Consider the following 6,835-nt stretch of genomic DNA (forward strand, 5'->3'; position numbering starts at 1 on the left):
TCTAACTACATGACTGATGCTATGATCATGTCACATGTCATATATGTGCACTGAGATATGCAAAAGCATACAAATATCCCTAATAGTTTGCATGCAACACAAAAAGTGCTTTCAAGCACCAGCTATTCATGGGATTGTTTACAGAAACACACCCTGTGTCTTTAGCAACCGTGGCATCATATTAATAGGTCTCTGGAAATGACAAGTAAAAAGATGCTGCAGTGTCCTGCAGACTCGTGCGGAGTAGCATACATGCGGTCTGAGCCCAGGAAAGGAGAAGTGCAGGTGCAGCAGGAGGTCACCTCCCGGGTGTGCACGAGTGCGCACCACTACGCACGAGTCCTGAGTGGCAGGATTGTACACATGCCATACTGCAGTAGGAGAGTGCAGAGACTTACTGATGAATAGTTGATGAGCAGCTTCTAGGTGGAAAGCAGAGGGGCATTTTTTCCCCTTTAGCTACAATCTCTCTCTCTCTATCTCTCTCTCTCTCTCTCTCTCTCATTTACATCTTGATTACTCCTCACCATCTACATCTCCACTCCTTTTTCTTCTTGCTGTGTCTTATTGGAAGGCTGTGTGTTTGGATGATGACAGAGGAGAAAACCATACTGAATGTTTTTCACCCTCAGATCAGAGAGGAGCTGTGTTTGGGGCCAGGATCAATGACATAAAAGAGAGTCCATTGTAAAGAAATGGACACCTCTTTAAAAAGGAAGGAAGGTTTTGACCAATAGTATCACATGTTTGCTACTTAAAATTAAATAAGCATTAACTGAAATAAAATAAAAGTTTATTTTTTTTAGATTTGCCAAAGCAACATTTCTCATTTTCATTTAGTTTAACTTCATGTACTAAACTGAAATAAAAATTAAAAACTATATATGTCGTTACAAATCTGTAAGACTTTCGTTCATCTTCAGAACACAAATGAAGATCTTTTTGATGAAATCTGAGAGCTTTCTGTCCCTCCACTGACAGCTACGCAACTGACACTTTGACGCTTAAAAAAGTTCACAGAGAGATCGGAAAACAAATCCATATGAATTAAGCTTAAACATGCTGCGTAACACATGACAATGAACCTCATAGGTTCTCGATTATCAAGCAAACACGCTTGAGCTTCCGTTTACTACAAATGATGTGTGAGTTGATGAATGTTTATATGTGAATACAAGCCTAAATTCAATCTGTGTTCAGCTTTTAAAGCGATCGTGAAAAAAAAAAAAAAAACTTAATTTGTGCTCCGAAGATGAATGAAAGTCTTACGGGTTTGGAACGACATGAGGGTGAATAATTAATGACAATTTTTTTGGGTGAAACCCTTTAACTACTTAATAATGTTTTTTTTTTTATGTAATTATTTTAATGAGGCAGATGCCATTTTTAAGGTTATGCCTAAATACCAAAAACATTTGAATACAGAAAGTAATATATATTTAATAAATTATTGGATAGAAAAACATATCATGTCGTTGGATGTTTGTGCACTGTGAAGGCCTCACCTATCATAACATCCTTCCCTTGCCACATGTGCGCCTACATTACATGTGCACCAGATACATTATTTACTACAGAGGTAAATGTACTCGACGCAGGGATCTACCAAATATGACTTTCAGTTGAGAGAATGAGAGATTGAGCATGTGGGACCCTGATCTGAGAGCCCAGTTTGCGTTTAGTTCAGTAAACAGCAGAGTAACTGGACAGCTGGGTTTAGTCTACTCTTAAGAACAAATGTAGTCTCAATAATATTGCTAAATATCACATGCATAAACAAGCACGACTACCTTTCCAAAGAGTAATCAATCCAATACAAGGGATAAAACAGGGAATTTCCCACAACAGAAAATAAGGAAAGAAACATGCCAACAAATGACTAAATAATACATTGAGGAATCTACAGTTTAAGTCAGTTGGTTATGTGTGCAGTGATACCAGCAATGCTTTCCAAGACGATTTGTTTTTCCAGAAGTGTGATTCTATAGTCTGAATGTTTCATTCTTGAACCAAATTCTATTTTTTTCAGTTGAATAGAAGGCAAGAGAAAACATTTTAATAGCAAACAGCAAAGACTAACACAAAAATGTCTACTCCTGACAAACCTCCACCCAAATACTCCCAGCTAAACATTCAAGCACCCTGTCAGTTTATTTTCCCTGTGAAGGTCTTGTAAAAAAGGGGCCACAAGTTCAGTTAAAACTAATATTTGCCAGATCACCTCCCATGATCGCTGCTTCCTCTAATAGTGATGTCAGTTCAAACTCCATGTCAGTTTTCATGCCATCTGCGACTAAGTAACTGCTTACTGCTCGCCACACAAGTACAAGTCTTTTTTTCTTCATCAACCTGCCAACTCAGCTGATTAAGCCAAATTAACCTGAACAAAGCATTCAGAATGTTAAAGCCAAGTGAACATATAACCATAAACAACAATCAAGTCCAAGCAACTGGCGACTGGAAAATGACAGCAAATTACCACATTTGCCAAATTCTGAAGAAGAGATCCTGTGGATACATTTGTTTTGGTGGAAAATTTCAACATCGTTTTGGCTCACAATATACAATTCCTTATAAACAACGCATGAAAAATGCATTGCCTCATCAGCAGAATATTTCATCAAACCAAAAATCTTTTAATATTTTTTGTCAGGTGTGTCTCTAGACTAAACCAATTTAAAAAAAAATTCAGCTTTACCTTCACAGAAGTAAATCAAATTTTTTTTGCTCCCAAAATGTTTGCATCCCACCAAGAAACTTTGCGTTTGCTCCTAAAATGTTTGCATTCCCCCGAAAAACTTTGCATTCGCTCCCAAAATGTTTGTGTCCCCCACGTTTGTGTCCTGAGAAACTTTGCGTTTGCTTCCAAAATGTTTGCGTTCCCTGAGAAACTTTGCGTTCACTGTAAAAAATGACCATGATTTTAACAGTAAAAGACTGTAAAAATGCTATGGTGTAAAACAGTTAATTGGTTTACAGAAAGTTTCCGTACTATGTACAGTGAATAACTGTAATAGATATAAGGGTGCATTTAATGTAATTTTACAGTAAAATACCGTTAAATTTAAAATTTTTGGACGTGAAAAATACCGTCATTGTATAATTTACAGTGAAAAACCGTAAATTTACATTCCCACAATTCCCTGCATGACAGTTCACATTTGATGTATTTTCTTTTAAATAACTCTGTTTCTTCTTAGTTTTTTCTAATCAGTTTGTTATGTACATTAGGGTTTTATGTTACATCTAATGTTGTTAATGTTTATTAAATTTCATGTGTGTTTGATGGTGTTTAGTGTTTGCGTGAATTTGCGTACTTATGCACTATTCTATGACGTTTTTAAAGGATTAGTTCACTTTTAATTAAACTTTTCCTGATAATTTACTCACCCCCATGTCATCCAAGATGTCCATGTCTTTCTTTCTTCAGTCGAAAAGAAATAAAAGTTTTTGATGAAAACATTCCAAGATTTTTCTCCTTATAGTAGACTTCAATGGGCACCAAACAGTTGAAGGTCAAAATTACACTTTCATTGCAGCTTCAACACAATCCCAGATGAGAAATAAAGGTCTTATCTAGTGAAACCATCGCTCATTTTCTGAAAAAAAAAATGAAAATTATATAAGTTTTAATCATAAATGCTCATCTAAAAAATACGGTTTTAGGTTTAGCACTAGCTCTTTTCTTCTTCTCTATTAGAATTCCAGCAGTCTAGACACTGCTAAGCGTATTACTGCCCTCCACAGGTCAAAGTTTGAACTAATTTTTACATGCAATATGCTAGTTCAATAGTATATAACAATTAGTTCAAACTATGACCTGAGGAGGGCAGTAATACGCTTAGCAGCGTCTACACTGCTGGAATTCTAATAGAGGAGAGGAAGAAGAGAGCTAGTGCTGTCCCATAAAACCTAAAACGTTGCTACCGTATTTTTTACAGTAAAGTTCTGGCAACCACAGCTGCCGTTTTTTTTACAGTAAATTTTACGGGGATTTTTTTTTTTACAGTGTTCGCTCCCCCTGAGAAACTATGCGTTCACTCCGAAAATGTTTGCAATCATTCCAAAAAAAAGGTTTGCATTCTCTGAGAAACTCTGCGTTCGCTCCCAAAATGTTTGCTTTCCCCTGAGAAACCCGAGAAACTTTGCATTCCTTCCCAAAATGTTTGCATTCCCCTGTAAAAATTGGCGATTGCTCCCAAAATGTTTGAATTCCCCTCGTGTAACCTTGCGTTCGCTCCCAAAATGTGTGCGCCCCCCTTGAAACTTTGCGTTTGCTCCCAAAATGTTTGCGTCCCCCCAAGAAACTTTGCATTTGCTCCCAAAATGTTTTGCATTCCCCCGAGAAACTTTGTGTTCGCTTGCAAAAAACACAAAGGTTTTGTGAGTGAACGCAAAGTTTCTCGGGGGAAAGCAAAACTTTTGCGAGGTGCTTTTAGGTGCTCCGTACTTTTGAACGGTAGTGTATATTGCCAAATTTGTGTAGTAAACAGCCTGGGGCTAAAAAAAGTCCGAAAAAAATGATATATAGACACAGATACAGATTTATTAGAAGGAATGCATACAGTATTTGTTTATTATAGCATCACCCATTAACAATTGCCTGATATGCAATTGATGAGTATTGGGAGAGAACTGGGTCCAGTATTAGTGTCTCTGCGGTTTACAGTCTCTGGTTTTAGAGCAGACAAATAACAAAGAAGAAATTCAGAGCAAACAGAACAGGGTTCCAACAGCCTCACTGCTTAGACCTCTAATGACTTACAGACGTGTCTTTTCACATATGACACATGCCAAATGTTTCCGAGGAGTTTAAAATGTTATTTTCTATGGCAAGACAATGAAGCACAAGATACATTTTTGCATTAAAGCAGTTTAAACATATGTGATTAGCCACGATTTCCCAGTGTGTTAATGTCAGACCTGATGAGAGTAACACCGTAGTCACACCACATCTGCAGGGTGCAAACTCTTGGGCCTGTTTGTAATATTTTGGGGTTGTCAGAATCCTGTTCATATACTGCCTCTAAGTGGTGAATATGATGCCTTCTTCTGTGGAAAAACCCAGGACAGCCAAAAAGAGACAAACAGTGAGCAAAGATCCATTCTATTATACATCATATCTTTTTTTAAACATAGCATAACAAGTATATGTTCTAAAATCACAAGGAGAGAAAGAAAAGCACTGTAACTTCCAGCAAACCATTTATTATTTCCTTTGAGTGTTTCCTTCATACATAATTACTTCTTAGAGAATGTAGAATGCTAAACACACTCATCCTACACCTGACTCCAGATAATTTTGCTCTGCCCACGCATAACATCTCACTGGTATTTATTACCCATATGGGTAAAGAAGCATGTACTAAGTTCTTAAACGTAATTTGCAGAACATGCTCTCATTGCCTATATAAATATGCAGTTAACTCATAAAGGGTGTACAGTTTCTCTCTCAAATGGTCACAATGCACCAGTACATTGGGTTCCAATAAAAACACACGGCTCACACTCAACTGCCTTTACAGCCGGAGCCTAAAACACCCTTACTCAGATTTACAGCTTGTCAATTACAAGGTATTACACAGGCTTGTCTCTGCCACCTCTTTCCCTTCGCAACACTCTGCAGACAATCCAATCCATGTGGGCCTATTTTCAGAGCTCTCTGAATTTATCACACGATGGACAGCTCTGCCACTACTGTAACCCAGCAAGGTCACTTTTGTCACAGATACTGTGTTTAAAGCCAGAAATTATTATCTTCGTGGGTAAGGACTGCAGAAGAGTTAACCCTCATGCAAGTCAGCATTTTCAGCAAAATGATGCACCACTTGCGTTAATGGAGGTCGTTCTTTATTATGGGATTCATTTATTCCCTGTGCATTAAAAACTTTAATTATAAGAAAGTAGCCCATTGAAAGATTAACCACAATATATAGCACCCATTTTCCCATATATAGCGCCATAATGTATAACTAACCTTGCACCCATTTGCAGTATGATCACTATTCATGGGCATGTTTATTTTCATCAGCTTCTATTGTGAAATCAAAGCACTGAAGGTAAGCCATCATTATGAACAATGGATACTGTAACCCAAAAAAAATGACTGCAATTTTAGAAAGCTAAAGTACCCACTCTGAATTGATTAAAAACACTCTTTCAACAGCATGTAAAACCTTTTTACATTTAGGCTACTTTTGCTATCCTAATATATGTAGAGGTGATCTATTTAAAGTTGAAGTGGTCCAAAAGCTATTTAGACACTTCAGCCACACTTTCCCAAAAAATAAATAAATAAGAAATTAAAAGAAATTACATTGGTGGAAAAAAGCAAACAGTGGCATTTATGTTACGAAAAATGTAGCATTTTTAAAATAATTTATATACTACTGTTCAAAAGTTCGGCGTTGGCAAGATTGTTTAAAGGTTTTTGAATCATGGAAGTCTCTTACGCTCACCCAGGCTGCATTGCATTTACACACTTCAGCCACACTTGCTGTGGAAATACAAACCTGAAGACAGAACACAACGAGCACAGTGCTGAAAAGGGGCGGGGCTATATAAGGTCTATATAATTCATCCATTGAAGGTTGGTTGTCTGAGTAGCACTCAAGCAGCAAGTTTTGTAATAAAGTTAGCACTCCTGTTCGTCTCACTGGCACTTGCTTAGACTCTGCAGAGGTTCATGACTTCAAGGGCCAGATTTACTAAACAGGGCAAATTAGCGTGAAAGCGCAATTTCAAAAAAGTGCAGATGGTAGTGGAAAGTTCTGGGTGTGATCTGCTGACGACGCGCATTTCCATAATGACCAACATAATCTACCAAGAGCAGCGC

The 6,835-nt window shown here is 37.4% G+C and overlaps 1 long non-coding RNA gene across 1 annotated transcript; it reads right to left on the reverse strand.

Moving 5' to 3' along the window:
• Positions 1–4,980: 4,980 nt before the first annotated feature.
• LOC137012607 (uncharacterized) lies at positions 4,981–6,508 on the reverse strand. Its single transcript, XR_010893583.1, has 3 exons — positions 6,453–6,508; positions 5,978–6,034; positions 4,981–5,052 (listed from the first exon to the last, which is right to left on the reverse strand). It is a non-coding gene; the product is annotated as an uncharacterized lncRNA (long non-coding RNA).
• Between the last annotated feature and the right edge of the window lie 327 nt (positions 6,509–6,835).

Source organism: Chanodichthys erythropterus, chromosome 22 (assembly GCF_024489055.1).
Source record: "Chanodichthys erythropterus isolate Z2021 chromosome 22, ASM2448905v1, whole genome shotgun sequence".
Classification (NCBI taxonomy): Eukaryota; Metazoa; Chordata; class Actinopteri; order Cypriniformes; family Xenocyprididae; genus Chanodichthys; species Chanodichthys erythropterus.